A 19,472-nucleotide genomic window follows, 5' to 3' on the forward strand; every position below is an offset into this window, starting at 1 on the left:
GACCCTAGCAGTGTAAATGAGACTTTAGAGTTCAGTTTCAGTTCAGGAGCTAAGTCAATCATTGCTAAGTGCTTTATGATCACATACACACTAGGGATGGGGACAGTACTCGATCACTCTTGTACTCGAACGCAACAGCGACGATCGATCATAAAAACGATGATCTGAGTTAAAAAAAATACTTCTGATTGGTTATAGCAGCCTTTTGGGCGGCACCTTGAGCACAGATTGGTTAGTGTTGCTTGATCGCGGTCCAAAGTCCAAACCGAAAAACAGAGAAAATGGCTTCAAAGTCACGTAGTGATGTCTGGCTTCACTTCGAAAAAATAGATGAAAAAACAGTTCAGTGCACAATATGCAGCGCCAAGCTGTCTCACAAATCTACTGCGAGTAAGTTTGCATTATCATCTACTATTTGTGCATAAATTGTCTTCCGATACCACCAAAGATGCAACTCAGACGAGCATCGCATCTTTTACCGTCAGACAGAAATGCAGCGCAGCCAGAGGTGAAAAGATACACAACTAATCACCGAAATGATAGCGAAGGATTTGCTGCCTATTCGTTTTAGCCAATATATTGTTAAATAACATTTCGGTTTATCAGAAATGTAATCCAAAGTATTGCTAAAATATTAAATTGTGATCATTGTCTCCATGACGGACGCCCCGCCCCCAAACATGCCCCGCCCCCTGAGTACTCGAGTTTCGTTTTTTGAGACCTATCAATGATCGAAATAAGAAATTGACAAAAATGCCCATCCCTAATACACACTATACTGTTTAATAAACCAATAAGACCATTTTATAACAGCTTTGTAAGGGGCGTGGTTAGACACCACATGAAGTGTCACTAAAAAAAACGTCATAATTAGAATTTACTATATTCATTTACATTATCAAAAGTTAACTGCATGAATATACCTGGTTAAACAGTGGGTCGCAAATCTGACTGCTTACTCTTAACTGCCCCTCAATCAATAACTGCTGTGGGGACCTCCCATGTTCTGTGGAAACAGGGGGTCGATCCCATGTTTGTTTGAAGAGCTGGAGATGAATATTGAGCCTTGGGGGCATCACATGGATGCTCAAGCTTGAAACGTGCAACCTTAATGTTCTCGCCACCTTTATCACTACAAACTCGTCTAGGTACCCCAAAAAGCTGTACAGCACCAATGAACAGTGAGAGAACAGTGGAGGCTCTATTGTTGTTGCCTGCATGCAGGTACATCATTTTTCTGCTGTACCCATCATTCCCCCCATGAATCACAATTCTCCAACTAGAGAAACAATTAGGGAAAGAAATGATATACAAGAACAAGTAAGAACAGAGAAATACTTCAAATACGCCAATTGAAGCTACACTTCATACAATATACAACAGTATACTTGAATTTCACCACAATCAAACATCAGGAGTGTTATTGTTTTATTTCTGATTTATTTGACCGTCTTTGATCTTTGTTTAAGTGATGCGAGTCATTTTCCCATTGTTAACTGAATTTCTTTGCAGGGCCTGGGCACCAGGGGCAAGAATTGCCTCTATCTCGGTCGTGGTGTTTCCGTCACCGTGTGTTGTGCACATCAGTTTTTGTGTGAATATGTGTGAACAATGCAGTGATTCCTATTTAGAAGTGATTTATCTCTGCTTCCGAGGGTAAGCCCCAGTTCCCTGGCATTGATTGAATTTCATGGTTGTTGATTGGATTTCACCATAAGCGATTTCTTGAATGGGTCCTACAGTTTGGTAGCATTTAGATAAACTGTATGGTACATTGACATCTAGTGGTTGAGCTTGGTATTGGAGTCTTAATTCAAAATATTGGGGAGACAAGTTTAGCCAAGTAAGGCTTCTCGGCTTCTTTAGATTGTTATCAGAAATAGTCTACTGGTACTTGTTTTGTTTCTCATTTTCATTAACCACTACTGTGAATGAGTGGATACCAAAGTACTACAGTTCCTTTTAAATTCATATGAAGAACTGTAAATTAGATCATGAACCTCATATTTTAGCTTCAAAAGACAAAATAGTTTGTACAAGCACTTACCGAATCAACTTGTGGTTTCCATCAATATGCCATAAAAACATGGGTGCTCGAACAGAGTACATTCTTCTCTGTATAATGTTGATTCCAAATCACGAGATATTGTGCCCACAGGATCTACTGTCTTTAGAGTGTCAATCACTTTAGACCTCTGTACCCTGTGTAAAATGAAAATAAACATTAAGATTTGTTCGGTGATCAACATTATGCCATAAATGCAGTCAAATTACCGGTACCTGTTGAACCCTGAATATTCTCTCGTAGGCTCTGTGATGAAGGCTTCTTTTACTTTTAGACCACTTTGCAATGTAACTACACTGATCCAGAGTCACTTCAGGTCTCAGTTTATTATAGTATATTTTTCAATTTGACAGATAACAACATCTTAAAGCCATTTGTTTAACAAGTTAGAAAACTTCTGTTGGTTGAATTTTGCTTATATAATAGAGGGCATGTATTGACATCACTTCCGCACATGACCATGTGGGTACAAGCCCTGTGATACGCTTCCCTGGGTGGAAAAATACCAGATAAAGTTGCTTAGGAGAATTAAAGAAAAAAAGACACCGGGACTATAACACGTAATTATTTGCTGAAATTACAAGCAGCTGGACTCGACTGTGATTCTTACGACTTACATAAGAATCAGGTGTTCACTGCGTGGAACTGTGTTTTCTGATATTGTCCGCAGTCATTTTGTGTTTTGCCACCCGGGAAGGGAACGCTCCAGCCACACATTCATACCCTCTATTGTGTAGTGAAACAGGAAGTTATTCTGGACCAGCGTTGTTTACATCATCCAAAGAGGTCTATGTTTTACTTATGTTTGTGTGATAAAATGCATGCAAAACAATCATGCCAAATAAGTACTTAGAATATGAAAACAATCTTTCTATTAAGACCAGTAGTTAAAAGTATTACTCACCTAAGACCAACACTGCTGAGGTATCCAAGTACTCTTTTTAATCCTGATTCAGGAGACTGTGCAATAAAATTGGACACCACTTGTCTGAGGTCATCGTCTGTTATGCCACTGTAATGCATTCATATAGACAATCCAAATTCTGTCATTCTTCTCCTTATTGTTCTGTAACTCAAACCGAACAAGCGTGATATTTCACTGACAGTAAAACTGAACTCCAATAGGTATTCTAACTGTCCGTGGGAAATGTCCCAGGAAGGACGTCCTCTATCTCCAGACCTTAACATGGCAGGCCTAAAACCATGTGTTGGCTGATTTCTCAATTCTAAGAGATATAACACCTTTTGAATGCTCTGGAGTATGTCATCCATGTCACTGTAAACAGCATTTTCAACACATGTCATGAGAATAGAATAAATGTTCTCATAGCGTGTCTAGAGGAAGTCCAGATCCACTTGGTGGGCTTGAAATTGATGGCAAATCTGCTGTGATTGAGAATAAATGTACTGAAGTACACTGTTAGACATTTTAAAGGGTTTATACAGTAACTTACTGGCAACACTGTTGCCAGTAAGTTACTGTAATTGAGACTTACACTACCATAACTGTATGTCACTTTTACAGTAATTAAACGCTACTGTAACTATATAATACAGTCCAGGTACTGTAAAAACCTAGATTAACAGTACACTACTGTAATCATATTCATTGGTTTATGTTTTAATAAATATAAATTAGATTTTATATTATTTATATAAAATTTACTTTACCAATATACTGACAATAACTCCCAATACAATATTGAAAGTGTTCTTTATTTAAATTAATTTAAACATTCCAAATGCTTAAAACACAAATGTACATAAAAAATTCATGTTATTTGCACCAATGCATGAACTCCTCTGTCATTCAAACAATTTAATCAAATGTAAAATAAAATATTGTGCGATTTGTATTGAACTGCATACAGAACTGATTTAAAATGGAATTCAACATAAATTTACAATATGAAATGTAAAGAAAATAAATTATTTCATAGAATTGTTTCCGGAATACAAACAGAACTAAATGGAAACAAACAGAACTAAATGGAATTCACCATTAACTGGAACAAACACCACTTAATAGCATCAAATGAGAAGAAATTTCATATAAATAAACAACATAAAAATACAGGATACATGCATATTACAGGATACATTACATTTCTAACGAAATCCTGTAGGTTTCCTTTGGACTCCTGGTCCTATAAGAGTCCTGCAGGACAATGATCATGAAAATCCTTTGGTATTCCTGTAGGGCATCGAAATAAATTATTTGCACCCCCAAAAAACTGTCAGTACATAATACATTTCACTATCGCAATAACATACTCCCCAATAACAACATTATTTACACATTTAATTTGTTTTTTAATTTCAACACAAACAACACTGTAACCTATGTGATGGTGAGATTTATTTCAAGTCAGTTAGAATCCATTAGTTATACTTAGTTTCCAGTTTATTGGGAATTTCTATCTGTATACTGTAAATATCCTATTGACCATTAATTAGTGTCTCACCTAATCAAAGTTCTTCCACTCAAATTCCGTGAGGTGGTGAAGGAAGGATGATACCCTGGTGTTTATCGCTGTTGTTTTTCTCTTCACAATTTCGCCAGTCTTTCGACTCACTCCGGTCTTTGCGGTGCACTTTGTTCCATCCTCTGGATTTATCCTCACTAGAAATCTTACATTAACAGGGAAATAATGGAAAAATAGGAAAATAAGTAATAAGCATCCATACATTTTACATATTTACTAACTCTCTTGTCATTTCAGACCTGCATGACTTCCATTCTTCTACGGAACACAAAAGAAGATATTTTGAAGAATGTTGGTAACTGAACAGCAGCGACACCCATTCATTTCTATTGTATGAACACAAAACCAATACAACGTTCTTCAAAATATCTTCTTTTGTGTTCTGTAGAAGAAACAAAGTCATACAGGTTTGCACTGACAAGAGGATTAGTAAATGATGACAGAACTTTCATTTTTGGGTAAACAATCACTTACACACTGTTTGACTGACATATACAGCCAAGATGACATGGAGATGTGTAAACTATAGAAACATATTTATTATCCAAAGAGCTTCTCCTGTAAAAGTTAGATGTGTAGCAGGAACAAACAATGTAGGTCCTGGAGTGCTGCTGTCCTTCAGATTTGAGCTCCAACCCTAATCTAATTAGGGTTAGACCTATAATTTGATGGACAGTGGCATTCCAGGACCAACTTTGCCTGATTTGGAGAAACAAAGAGAGGCACTTACCGTTGAATTAGTTCCAATGTAGCACAAGCTGGCTCCTGATATTTTATGTTGAAAACATAGAAGGTTGCAAAGAAGATCGACAAGGCGTCTGCAAAACCCAGGTGATCCTCCAAGACATACGCCACTTTTCCGTCAAGGCTCACCATCCACTTTTTTGCAGAGAGAAATGTGTTCCCTGAAAACAATGTACATATTACACACCTTTAAGTATAACCCAAATGGAAAACACAAACCTTTCTCAAAGTCACAGGGAAGTGCTCACTTACCAAGCATAATCAGAGTGGCTGGCAGACGCATGTCTGTCTCAATGAAATGCTTTGTTGCAGTTGGCTTTAAAACACAGTGTTTAAAACATGTTTAAAATACTGCCTAAAATTCTTGAAATGTTAATTTGTTGAGCTAATAAAAATAAGAATATAAGCCTACTTACATCTGCCAAAATGAAGATGGAGTCTTCTTTTTCAAGAAAGTACTTCATCAAATTGATGTATCCATGAGTTCTGTGTTTTACTTAAAGATAATCCAGGATTTGGGGATTGTGTACGAGAAGATGTTTGGTGGGCATTTCCATCAGTCAGTTCCATATTCAAGGTAAAGACACTGTCTGACACTGGCAATGACTGTTCATTCGGTATATACCTGACATCAGTGTCCCCTCTAGCAGTCAATTCTCTTAAAAAGAAGAAATACATTAACAGATATTTACAAATCTAACTTATTTACAATATTACAGTTTACATATGAGAAAACCATAAAGGCAGATTTAACAAGTTTTTTCTTTCAACAGTGCTTAAAGCAACTTTACAATATCATTTTAAAGACCATATTAATTCTGTAGCTCACGAAAACACTGTAAATATTAGCCCAGACCATAAAAAATCTAAAAATTAAGTCTTATTGAGAGAGATTCCTCATAAAATATCTATTAACATTGACATTGCTTACATACATTTTTGCTAACCTCTTTGTTAAAAGGCTTGGATGACTTTACGGCACTGTATTGCTGTTAAATGATTCTGGAAGTCATCCTTCTCAATAAATGCAAGGTCCTCTTTCTTTGTGACTCCAACCGCTGATGACAGGTGTTCTACAATGACCATCAACTTCTCATGGTCCAATTCAGGAAGCACTCTCTGAATTTCCTGAATGCATTCGACATCCATACCTAAAAAGAACAACACACTGAGTGATGTAAGCAAACACTTGGGAGGTCCAAGATGTTGTACACTGGCAGTGGATAATAGTCTTGCAACCTATCTGCATTAATATATGCATACTCATTACTTGCCTTGCATAGGTAGTAAACTCCAAGATCAACTAACAGAACTGAGTAATGTATCATAACAACAAAGTAAACCTGTTTCTCATCAGCAAGTATTAGGGACATTTTTCCAAAGACTAATGTATCGCCAGTGTGCTTTAAAACAACATCAAGGCCTTTGGTGTACTTGGTCCCTTTGTAAGTCACTGCTGAAACCTCTGAGGTTTTGATTTTATCAATATGAGCTGTCTTTAACAACATCTGTATTTCCCTGTTGTATGCCTCTTCATCAATTTCGTTTGCTTCACCTGTAACCTGAACGGTAGGAGGGAATAGATGACTGCAGCCTAGGTATGATTGAATAAGCTGGTGTCTTTATGCCAGAGTTTTACTTAAGTGTACAAAATTGTGAAGTTTTCTGGCACACTCCTTGAAATACGAGTGTTTGCTCTAAAACCTTAGTGTCCACAGGCGTATCAGTGGCCCAAATTTAAGGATAAGGTCAGGATAATGGAGCAAATAGTGGTGTTTTGGTTTAAGGGGGTGGTCAGGGAACATACAGTTTCGTAAATACAAATATTCCTCTAGCAAAACTTTCAGATAGGCAACCTCATTCTGATGAATTTTTGAAGCACAGATGAATTCTGCAATTTCTTTGAGTTTAAGGCACAACTGCCAAACCTCATTGTCAATAGGATTTTTGATCCACCTACCAACATAAACTGGTAACAGTCGTAAGAGACACCAGTTTTGTGCAGCTGAACCACTGACTTTTGTAGCATTTTCCTTGATCTCACATGGTTTTCTACCTAGAAGTTTTGTCTGTGAGATGGCATTATTTATCTGCAAGTAGGTGAAATGTTTTTCAGCATTTACCAGATGTTTAATATAAAGAGCCAAATCATTCACCACTACTCCCTCAAAAAGGTCATGCCCATGACATAGAGGAAGACCTTTGCAGACATGAAAAGACTTCAGGGTGTTGAAACATGAATTAAACTTGATACCATCTAGTAAAGTCTGTTCAGGTGTTAGTTGTTGAACAGTGTCATTATAATTTGCAGGTGTACGTGGTGGGCCAAATACAAGTGGTGATTTAACAAATGTCTCTCTGTCAATCAAGCAGTACCTACAAAAGTGTTTGCTACTGCTGAAATTTTCTGTGAATCCACCAACTGAGTGGGAACCAAGATTATCACCACATATGGCAATCAGTGATGCCTTAAGGTGGCTTCCATCCTCAAGCTGAAAACCTGAATCCTCTGTGGGAATTAAGATCAATATATGGATCGATATAAAAATGGATGATTGATGTTGTTTAAATCAGATGTATTTTCCTACATGACATGATTGTGAACAAAAGCTTGAAGCTGAGAGTTCTACAGTTGCTAGATGTTGCCAGAGATCTGAATGTGGTCAGTAAGTGGGGGGTTGCATGGAGAACAGACCCGACGAGAAATACATAAATAGCTGTAAAGCTGTTTCTGGTGGTCGATTTCTTTGTAAGACGTTTTTGAGTCTGAGAATCCACCGAAACAGCTGTTTGTTTGAGACTTCTGATCAATAAATTTCAACGTTTTCTGAACTGGCCTCTCTCCAATTTTTGAATGCGCAGAACATTGTTTTAATGTTCATCAGATGGTGACCCCGGACGCGATTGGAGAAAAAGGCATCTAAAGAGAATTGTAAAACTCGGAGAGTGACCGAAAATTGGGACGAGACAACTTTTGACTTCAACACGCTGTCGACAGAATAAAATAAGGTGAGCAGAGACCTGTTTAAATCAAACTTCTGCAGATTGGATATTCCAAATTTATGTGTTGAGTTTGAAGTATATCCGTACCATTGATTAAAAAATTTAAAATCATTGATATTTATTGATCAGAAGTCTCAAACAAACAGCTGTTTCGGTGGATTCTCAGACACAAAAAAGTCTCACAAAGAATCGACCACCAGAAACAGCTTTATAGCTATTTATGTATTTTTCGTCGGGTCTGTTCTCCATGGCGGGGTCCAATCAGATCGTCTTCCCTTTGTCTGCATTCCAGCCAATCAGCTCACTGCCTTGTTTTTCAAACCACCATCCATCTGTAACAAATTAAATAGGAGGCCCCCCAATCCACCACATTCCATGGGGCTCCCCGTGTAATCTAATCTTTACACACACACATACATACCCATTTCCTGTGAAAAAAGCCCCACAGTATCAGCGCTAAATTCAACTCACATACTTGGTTATATTTTCAACATATGCACAGTTAGTAATCTATAATGAAATCATAAAGCATATTAAATGTAAAGGCACGTTTAATACCACAATAAGATCCTTCAGTGTGCACATTCCTTCCCCAAAAAGAAGATGCTTCTTGTTACACACACACATAAGCAGAACATGCAACCCCCCACTTACTGACCACATTCAGATCTCTGGCAACATCTAGCAACTGTAGAACTCTCAGATTCAAGCTTTTGTTCACAATCATGTCATGCAGGAAAATACATCTGATTTAAACAACATCAATCATCCATTTTTATATCGATCCATATATTGATCTTAATTCCCACACCTCTAAGTCATTTAGGTCAGCAATAAGGTGTGAAAAGACCTTATTCTGACCAAAAGACTTAAAAGCCTGCTCTCTGCACAGCAAAACATGTTGTGCTGGGTCAACAGTGGATCTATTATGTGGTAATATTTCCCCCAGTGTCATGTACATGGCCATAATTTTGTGCTTCTTTTTTCCGGATCCTAGGGGGTTTACCACCTCAAAGGCATCTAGATACAATATAATTGACAGAGAAGCCGATTCCTGTAAAATTGCATTTTGTTTAAAGTATTTTGCCATCATTAACATAGTTTAAAACCATATCACTGTGTACATGGAGTTTAGACTCTGCATAATGGTTTTTAATAGTGGACTGCCTAAATAAGGCAGCAAGTGTATCCTTAAGAGGCACATACTGACAAAAGCGTTCCTTACCACTGGTATCTGTCCCTATGTATATCTGAGCAGGTGCAACATATTCAAAATGTCATATCTCAAAACACCATTGCCAACAGTTAATAGATCCTCGTTTTCAAGGTCCTTAACTATTTTCTGTATTTTATCATTGGTAATGTTTAGACCTGCCAGCTTCTCCTCCACTTTTTTAAGTACTTGCTTCATTCCACTGCAATGGAGCTCCTGAAATTCCTCCACAATGCACTGTATTGTAGTGGGTGGCAAAAGCAGTTTTGCCTGTCATTTTAAATAAAACAATGCCAGATCCTTAACAAATGTGTCAGGGCTCAAATCTTGATTCATTCCATGACTATTAAGATATGGGCCCACATTGTCACCATGGACTTGGATGTCTGGAACTTCATCAATCACGTCAGTATCTTGTGGTGTATGTGGCTGTGCTACAAGTGACTGCCTGTAGATATGTGTGTGGCAAAGGATGACCTCACTCTAAAATATTTTGTACATCCCTCAAAAGGACAAGTAACTTTTTTACCATTCCGTATATGTACTCTTAAATGAATACACAACGAGGAAACATTATCAGCCACATAATCACACCCTTGAACAATGCATTTGTGGTTACCACTACACTGAAACGTTTGGTTTCTGTGACAGACCAGGTGTGAGATTTCTGTACATGTGAGACTTCAATGTAGAAAATTTTCTGAAATTCCCAGGACAATGTTTAATGCCACATGAAAATCTGTAATTCGCTAGGTTTCTATGACTTTTTGCATGGTAAAAAATGTTTTTAAACTGGCAGTATGGTGGTTGCAAACCTTACAGAAATACATTTTTCACGAAATGCTTAACACAAAGTAGCAATATTACTTTACATTGCTTTTGTTGGGAATACAATCTTCTTTGGAAAATGTGCTGTTCTCTCAGGTCCGTCGTTAATGTGCTATTCCTTCGGCTCCGTCAGTAAAGTTCTCTCAGGTCCGTCGTTAATGTGCTTTTCCTTCGGCTCCGTCAGTAAAGTTCTCTCAGGTCCGTCGTTAATGTGCTATTCCTTCGGCTCCGTCAGTAAAGTTCTCTCAGGTCCGTCGTTAATGTGCTTTTCCTTCGGCTCCGTCAGTAAAGTTCTCTCAGGTCCGTCGTTAATGTGCTATTCCTTCGGCTCCGTCAGTAAAGTTCTCTCAGGTCCGTCGTTAATGTGCTTTTCCTTCGGCTCCGTCAGTAAAGTTCTCTCAGGTCCGTCGTTAATGTGCTTTTCCTTCGGCTCCGTCAGTAAAGTTCTCTCAGGTCCGTCGTTAATGTGCTATTCCTTCGGCTCCGTCAGTAAAGTTCTCTCAGGTCCGTCGTTAATGTGCTTTTCCTTCGGCTCCGTCAGTAAAGTTCTCTCAGGTCCGTTGTTAATGTGCTTTTCCTTCGGCTCCGTCAGTAAAGTTCTCTCAGGTCCGTCGTTAATGTGCTTTTCCTTCGGCTCCGTCAGTAAAGTTCTCTCAGGTCCGTCGTTAATGTGCTATTCCTTCGGCTCCGTCAGTAAAGTTCTCTCAGGTCCGTCGTTAATGTGCTTTTCCTTCGGCTCCGTCAGTAAAGTTCTCTCAGGTCCGTCGTTAATGTGCTTTTCCTTCGGCTCCGTCAGTAAAGTTCTCTCAGGTCCGTCGTTAATGTGCTTTTCCTTCGGCTCCGTCAGTAAAGTTCTCTCAGGTCCGTCGTTAATGTGCTATTCCTTCGGCTCCGTCAGTAAAGTTCTCTCAGGTCCGTCGTTAATGTGCTTTTCCTTCGGCTCCGTCAGTAAAGTTCTCTCAGGTCCGTCGTTAATGTGCTTTTCCTTCGGCTCCGTCAGTAAAGTTCTCTCAGGTCCGTCGTTAATGTGCTTTTCCTTCGGCTCCGTCAGTAAAGTTCTCTCAGGTCCGTCGTTAATGTGCTTTTCCTTCGGCTCCGTCAGTAAAGTTCTCTCAGGTCCGTCGTTAATGTGCTTTTCCTTCGGCTCCGTCAGTAAAGTTCTCTCAGGTCCGTCGTTAATGTGCTTTTCCTTCGGCTCCGTCAGTAAAGTTCTCTCAGGTCCGTCGTTAATGTGCTTTTCCTTCGGCTCCGTCAGTAAAGTTCTCTCAGGTCTGTCGTAAATGTGCGCTTCTCTCAGGAAGTACAAATAGGGGGTTTGTGGAAAAACGTCCATTAAAATAACCTGCCATTTGACGCATAGTGTGGGGATGGATCGTAGTGTGAAAAAGCCTGACACGAGCCTGTTATCTAAAGGGAAGTGGGTGATTTCAGATTACCCTGGGGTAAGGCCAGTTCTATTTCTGCTGCCCCCGGATAGGGGGTGTGAGGACACCACTAGGGGCACCCTCGCGCCATGGCACCCCTCGAGGAGCCCCCAGCCCCCTGTCCACGAACAGCATACGCGCACCTCACAGGTTTATCCCATGTACTTGGGCTTCCCCGCTTGTCCTCCAACATCATACGAGTACCACGACTCATTTGTTTGCATGGGAGGCGGGTGCCAGGTTACTGCCCACCGGTGCCAGGGTCCACGAAACAACTATTCGTCCACTGATCAACTTTGGGTGTCGATTTGACCTTCGACCCGCAGACCCTTCCGAGGCCACGCCCCCTACCACCAAACCACTATTCGTCCGCTTCCCAACTACTTTTACCAGAACCCGCGTTCTGACACCCGGGACTGACATATGTTTCTCCGAGGGGGCGTGGCAATCCAGCTGTGTGGTTTTTAAAACAAAAAAATCATATTTACACGTTTAAAACGGCCACTCTGTGCAACGTCCACCAACCATTTACTCCTGGCCCATTCGATAAACTGCAGGTGGACAGCATCGTGTTCAACGTAGCAGATACCAGATATTAGGTCAAAATCATCATTTTACGAATACGTAAGCCTGTGGCATCGTTAAAAAGCAACAATATCAATGCAAACACACCAGAAAATGATGTGATCCATTTTGTAGTCTGTTCTAATTAGAAAATGCAATCACTGTCCACGTGCAGTTTATATGAGTGGACCACGTGTAGTAGGTTGGTGGACAGCATGCTTTTTAACAATATTTAAAGTGTATATATCGATTTCCAGGTGTCAGAAACAACACTGTTCAGCGTGAACACTCTTTTAGACACACACAAACACACCCACACACAAACAAAGGTTAGGAAACAACTCGTAAAATGTTCAGTTTGGACTAAAACAGTGTCTGCCATTGAAATCAATGGGGTTTTTAATTTACGTTAAAAAGGTTATAAAATAGTTCTGGTGGACCAGCACTTTTGCCTTTTCGGTATGTCTCTCGGGGGACCGGGACGCAAGTGCCTGTGATGTTTTGGGCCCGTCGGACCCTCCGGAGGCCTTGCGGGAAAGTTCCTCGAGCAGTTTATATGTATGAGCCACGTGTATTCAGTTGGTGGACAACCAACTTATTAGGAAAAATTTGCCTTTATATTCATGTAAATGCATCAACAACCACATTATTCAGTCAGTTCACTTCATTAGACACACATATGTTAGCAACAACTTGTAGAACGCTCGGTTTGTCCTCAAAGGTCTAATCGGGGTGGCCTGTCCAAGAACCCCCTATCAAAAACGCATTGGATAGGTGACAGGTGGAAGGCCTTCCTTAGGGAAATGAAAGGCCGAAGGATCTTGAAGTTCAAGATTTGTGTTCTCGAGAAGCCCCCGAGGTATCCCCCAAAGGTCTAAAGCTCTACACCTTTCCTGAAAAATCCCCCCTCCCCCACTCCTGAAATTAACAAGGCTGTCGAGGGGTATGTAAGGCAAAGGCTGTGTGGTTCATTTTGGGATTGGGTGTATAAAACATTTCCGTTTACTCTGAAGCAATGAGCTTTCGGTAAGTCGTCGGGGGCCACCCGACGGGCCAGAATCTAGAGCATGTGCCACTGAATGTGTCGCGCATAGAGCCGACCGCAACGCATGCGCGCGCCGCATGCGTCACTGCATGCGGCATGCGTAGACCACGGCGTGACGAGTGCATGCGCCGTATGTGTCACTTGATGGGTCGCGCATAGAGCAGACCGCAACGCATGCGCGTGCTGCATGTGTCACTGCATGTGTCATGCGTAGAGCAGGCCGTAACGCTTGCATGCGCCGCATGCGTCACTGCATGTGCCATGCGTAGAGCAGACCTCTACGCATATGCATCATGCTATAAGAGTCTATAAGAGACTGTGATGCATGCACGCACTTAAATAACCACACGTGCATGCATCACGCATCCACCGATCGTCCAGAGAAGCCGGGCGACTTTGGTACTTTGTTTGGTCAAAATAGGGAGAGTCGTCCACGAAAATGCAATGGCATAGATTGTAGGTGGACGCCCTCCCGTTGGGAAACGATAGGCCGAAGGGTCTGGACATTTTGGATTATTTTTGTCTAGAAGCCCCCCATTTATCCCCCAAAGGTCCAAAGTTCTTAGACCTTCGTGAAAAATCGACCTCTCCCAACACTAAACCTTCACAATGCTGTTCAGGCATATATATGAGAGACGAGGCTGTGTGCTTAATCTTGTGATTGGGTGCAAAAAATATTCCCTAATCCTCTAGGGCAGGGGTCGGGAACCTTTTTGACTGGGAGAGCCATGAAGGACAAATATTTCTAAATATATTTCATTGAGAGCCATATAGTTCTTTTAACGTATAATACATTTAATATGTCTTACTTTTAATGCGACTTTTGGTGCTGCATGGTTTTGCTGATGACCTTGTAGTCTGGTTCATACGTGGTGAGGTTGAGCTTCATGCAGGCGTTGAGGCTTCCATCAGTTAAACGTGAGCGTAGGTTGGTCTTAATGTTCCTCATATGCGAGAATGACTGCTCACATGCATATGTAGAGCCAAACATGGTCAATACGGCAATACTCACACGCTGCATTGTGTGGTATGTCACAGGAAGCTCGTTCCAAGTTTTGAGAATCAGCTGGTCTTCAGGTTGAAGATTTTTCATTTCTGTCCACCTGTGTTCCCTCGCCAGCTCTGCTCGCTGTCTTGCAAGACTTTCCAACTCTACATTAAGTGACTTGAACTTACTCATCCACATGTCTGATGCCTTCAGGTCAGCAACTTCCAGCTCAAAGTCTCTGATCGAGACCCCGGGGATGCATGTCAGGTCGATTTTGTCCACTGCACACTCATGTGGATGAGTGATGAACTTGAAAAGACCAGTGCGCGCACGAAATTCTCCAAAACGTGCTTTGAATGACTGCAGTAGATTGGATGTAAAGCCAGCTAGCTTCTTGAGATCCAGATGTTGAGTGGAGTCAGTTGCTAAGCATGCATCTCTAAATTGTTGCAGTCTTTCAAAGTGCAGAAGACGACCTGTTTCAATATCCCTGAGAAAGACTTCCAGCTTGCTTTCAAATGCAAACACTGCTTGTTGAAGGGATGAGATTGTGTTTCCAATACCTTGCATTTTCACATTGAGCTGGTTCAGATGGCCAGTTATGTCCACGAGATAGTGAAACTGCAGGAGCCAGTCAGTGTTGTCTAGCTCAGGATGCTTGACGCCTTTCATTTCTAGAAAAGTCCGGATTTCACTCAGGCAAGCTGCAAAACGGCTGAGCACCTTCCCCCTTGACAACCAACGCACGTTGCTGTGTAAAAGCAGACCGGGATAATGATTCCCAACTTCTTCTAGCAGAGCTTTAAACTGGCGATCATTTAAAGCGCGGGAAACAATAAAGTTGACCACTCGAATGACCAGCGACATCACCTCACCAAGCTCCTGGCCACACGTCTGAGCGCAAAGCGCCTCCTGGTGCAGGATGCAATGAAAACTTAGGATGGCTCTCTTTTCATGTTCACGGAGAAGCGCTACAAATCCTTTGTTCTTACCCAACATACAGGGTGCACCATCAGTACATACAGAAATAAGTTTATCCATCGGTAGTTTTTTTTCTTTAGTAAACTCCATGAAAGTCGTGAATAAATCCTCTCCTCTTGTTGTCCCTTTCATTGGCAAAACAGCTAAGCTTTCCTCACGCAGTGTGTCACCTGCAGCATACCGGGCAATTATACTGCACTGAGATAGATGGCTAACGTCTGTTGACTCATCTAACGCGAGAGAAAAGTATGTCCCGGCGTTTATGTCCTTAATTTGTGTTTCCTCAACTTGATTTGCCATCATGATGCTACGATCATGCACAGTTCTTGCTGACAGGGGCATGTCTTTTATCCGTTTGATTATTTTGTCTTTATTTGGGAAGTCATCAAACAGTTCATTGGCCACATTAAGCATGAATGTTTTGGCATACTCGCCATCTGTGAATGGCTTTCCATTCCTTACTATTGCCAAAGCACCCGCAAAGCTAGCGGAATTCCCGTCACCTTGCCTGGTCCACACGCGTAGTTGCTGCTGACTCGTCTGCACTCTCCGCTGTAGCTCCTCGCATGCCCTTTTCCTGCTGTCCCCCGCTGGATATTTCGATGCAAATGAAGCATGGTGCGTATCGAAGTGCCGCTTTATATTTGACCGTTTCATCGATGCAATTTTATCATTGCATATTAGACATACCGCAGATCCTGCTCTGTCCACAAATGCAAATTCCTCTGTCCACGCAGCCTGGAATGCACGGTAATCATCGTCCTTTTTTCTTTTCGCCATCTTTTCCGTTACAAGGGTTGAAGCGGATAAACTAGTTGGCTATCTGATCAAATTGATTTCTTCACCTTTACAATGACCCGGAGATGCTCGCGAGCGATTGGTCCCCCGACCTGTGACCCGCGAAATTTATTTTCAAAACTAATTTCTGTTTACTTTAAAATGACACAGTATTATTAAGAAATATCATAAGTATTGTAAAATCATTTTCAAACTGATTTTTTTTTCAACTCAAAATTGTCTGGGAGCCATATGCCGTCACCGGAAGAGCCATATATGGCTCGCGAGCCACAGGTTCCCGACCGCTGCTCTAGGGCGATGTGCTCTCGGTATGTTGTCGGGGGCCGCCCGACGGGCCAGAATCTAGAATACGGGACCCCTCGGACCTTCCTGGAAATTTCATCGTATAGCTTATTTCAGCGGTTTCCAAACTTTTTTTCCTGCGCACCCCCTTCTATGTCCCAACAGGGTTGGCGCACCCCCAATCCCCACTTAAAAAAAAAACGCAACAAAGATTTGTTTTATCGCCATATAAAGACTCATGTTTAATCATGCGCAAAAAAACAAAACACGCATGACAATAACATCAACAAAATTTCAATATAATACAACAAAGCTACGCACAAGCTTCCACTTTTAAGAGGACAAGTGACAGACACAGGCTCAGTAACAGAAAGCACGGTTATTTTCAGCCGCGTAAAAGAAACATTGCAGCAATAGGCCAGGCCTATTAAATGACCGTGGAGCTAGCATCATCATCATCATAACACAACTGTTATGGAAATTAGAACGACGGTACCTTGAATTACATTGCAATGAAGTTACAAACAATCCACAACATTAAAGAGAATAGGCTCCGAAATAGATAAAATAGGCCTAGGCTAAATAAAAACGAGGATCAATCTGAAACTTTTCAAGTGCGACAATAAAATTTGCCTACACACGATCCACAACATAATTAAGTAACAAAGTGCATAGTCTCAAACAATCTGTATCGCCGATCCAAGTGAAGCCCAGACTCAGATAATTGTCATCATATTTCCTTTTTTTTTTTCCTGTCTGGTGTTCACCCTCATCACCTCTTTTTTGCCATCTCCTTCCCTCCTCTTCGGTTTCCTGCGGCGCATCTTCTGACTCCCGCTCATTTTCTTTCTCTATTCTCTCCGTCTCTGTTGCCTCCAAATCCTCACTCTCTCTTGGTCCCTCTCCTTCTTCGTGACTGACAACTTTATCATAAGACGTCCTACTTGACAGTTTCCCTGATTTCAGCCAGTTAAGCATATTTATAATATGGAATGAATGAAACGAGTTGGCAGCATATAGCCTAGCGGCTGCAGTGCATGAAAGAAGAGCAGTGTAGAAACGTAGAAGAATACAGCTGCAGTCTTCTTCTACGTTTCTATCAAAAACTAATAAATTATAGTTTTTTATTTAAAATAAAAGCGATTACAAAGGACATGTTTACTGTTCATGTTTTTTTATTGTATGGAAAAATCCCACTTAAAAAAACAGATCGCCATTACATTTTTCCTCTCGCGCACCCCCTGGTGGCAGCTCGCGTACCCCTGGGGGTGCGCGTACCACACTTTGGGAATCCCTGGCTTATTTGAATGGCTTTTGCATATGTGTTTCGTGGACGTAGCCCCGACAGGGTCAACCGATCCGAAACCGGGTCACGAGTAACCGCCCGTCATCCACCGGTCGTGCGGAAAAGCCGGGCGACTCTGTGACTTTGTTTGGGTGTCAAAAGGTCAAAATAGGGAGAGTCGTCCACGAAGCAGTTAATGAAAACGCATTGGCATAGATGGTAGGTGGGAGCCCTCCCGTTGGGAAACGATAGGCCGAAGGGTCTGGACTAGGGGTGGGCGATATATATCGTCTGCGATAATATCGGGATTGTTGTGTTAACGATGTGCAAATTCTCATTATCGAGTATTTTAATTACTCCGAAAAAACACTCCAAAACACGCATTAAAACTCCACACATTCAGAGGCTGCAGCAGGGCGTCACGTGATTGCTGTTGTACGCATACACGTCGTCATCTCTCTCACAGGTTAGCGCGTGGCCGCACGCATGTTCAACACCGGTTAACGAATGTGGTTATGCTAAACATTTGACAGAAGGAGACAACATGCAGACACCCAGAGCCTCGCAATCTACTTCAGATGACTTAGTTGCTAAACGTGGCTCAACCTCACTTGCATCGAAGTGGTTTGGTTTTGAGGAAACTGATGTTGCGCAAAAGACGGCACTCTGCAAAGTGTGTAGGAAACATGTCGCTGTTAAAAGCAGCTCGACGACCAACCATAGTAAGGAATATCAAGAGTATGAAAAGTTCAGAGACTCCGCTGCCCGAGAAAAGCCGACATCGGCTAAAGTACCTGCTGCACAACACACGCAGCAAACTTTAGCGGAGTCGTTTAGCGGAAATGTGCCGTATGATAAGAAAAGCAACAGTGCCAAGACATTACAAATGCTATCACCAAGTTTAAACAAATGCTAAAACAATCACCAAGCAAAATAAATGCTGCCGATTCAGTAGGTAGGGAAAGTGCCAAGTCGAAATTATTTCAGCTCAACTGCCCTCCCCAACTTCTATCATATATTAGAATTTCATCTTGCTTGTATGCTTTACAATTTACAGTACAGCAGAGGTGTACAACTGAATGTTTACTCAGAGTTATACTTGCACTAATTCAATTAGTATTATGTATGTCTTTGAATTGTTTTTACTTGAATACTTACATGTTAAAGAAAATAAATAAGCACTGTTTTCATTCAACATGGTGCCCATTATTATCATCAGTGATTAAGTAACTCAGACTTTTAAAAACACATTTTTAATGGATTTCGTCTAATTATCGTTATCGTTAAAATCGCCAAAAATATCTAGATATAATTTTTTGTCCATATCGCCCACCCCTAGTCTCGACATTTTAGATTATTTTTGTCTAGAAGCCCCCCCATTTATCCCCCAAACGTCCAAAGTTCTTAGACCTTCGTGAAAAATCGACCTCTCCCAACACTAAGCCTTCATAATGCTGTTCAGTGTTATATGAGAGACGAGGCTGTGTGCTTAATATTGTGATTGGGTGCAAAAACATTCCCTGATCCTCCAGGGCGATGTGCTCTCGGTATGTTGTCGGGGGCCGCCCGACGGGCCAGAATCTAGAATACGGGACCCCTCGGACCTTTCCGGAAATTTCCTCGTATAGCTTATTTGAATGGCTTTTGCATATGTGTTTCGTGGACGTAGCCCCGACAGGGTCGACCGACCCAAAACCGGGTCACGAGCAACCGCCTGTCATCCACCGGCCGTGCGGAAAAGCAGGGCGACTCTGTGACTTTGTTTT

The 19,472-nt window shown here is 41.3% G+C and overlaps 1 protein-coding gene across 4 annotated transcripts in view; it reads left to right on the forward strand.

Annotated features, from left to right (window-relative positions):
- Positions 1-19,472, forward strand: part of LOC306902760 (uncharacterized protein) — a 53,379-nt gene that overhangs the window by 7,568 nt on the left and 26,339 nt on the right. The gene's annotated exons all lie outside the window — the stretch shown is intronic.

Source organism: Barbatula barbatula (genome assembly GCF_947034865.1).
Source record: "Barbatula barbatula genome assembly, chromosome: 13".
Taxonomy (NCBI): domain Eukaryota; kingdom Metazoa; phylum Chordata; class Actinopteri; order Cypriniformes; family Nemacheilidae; genus Barbatula; species Barbatula barbatula.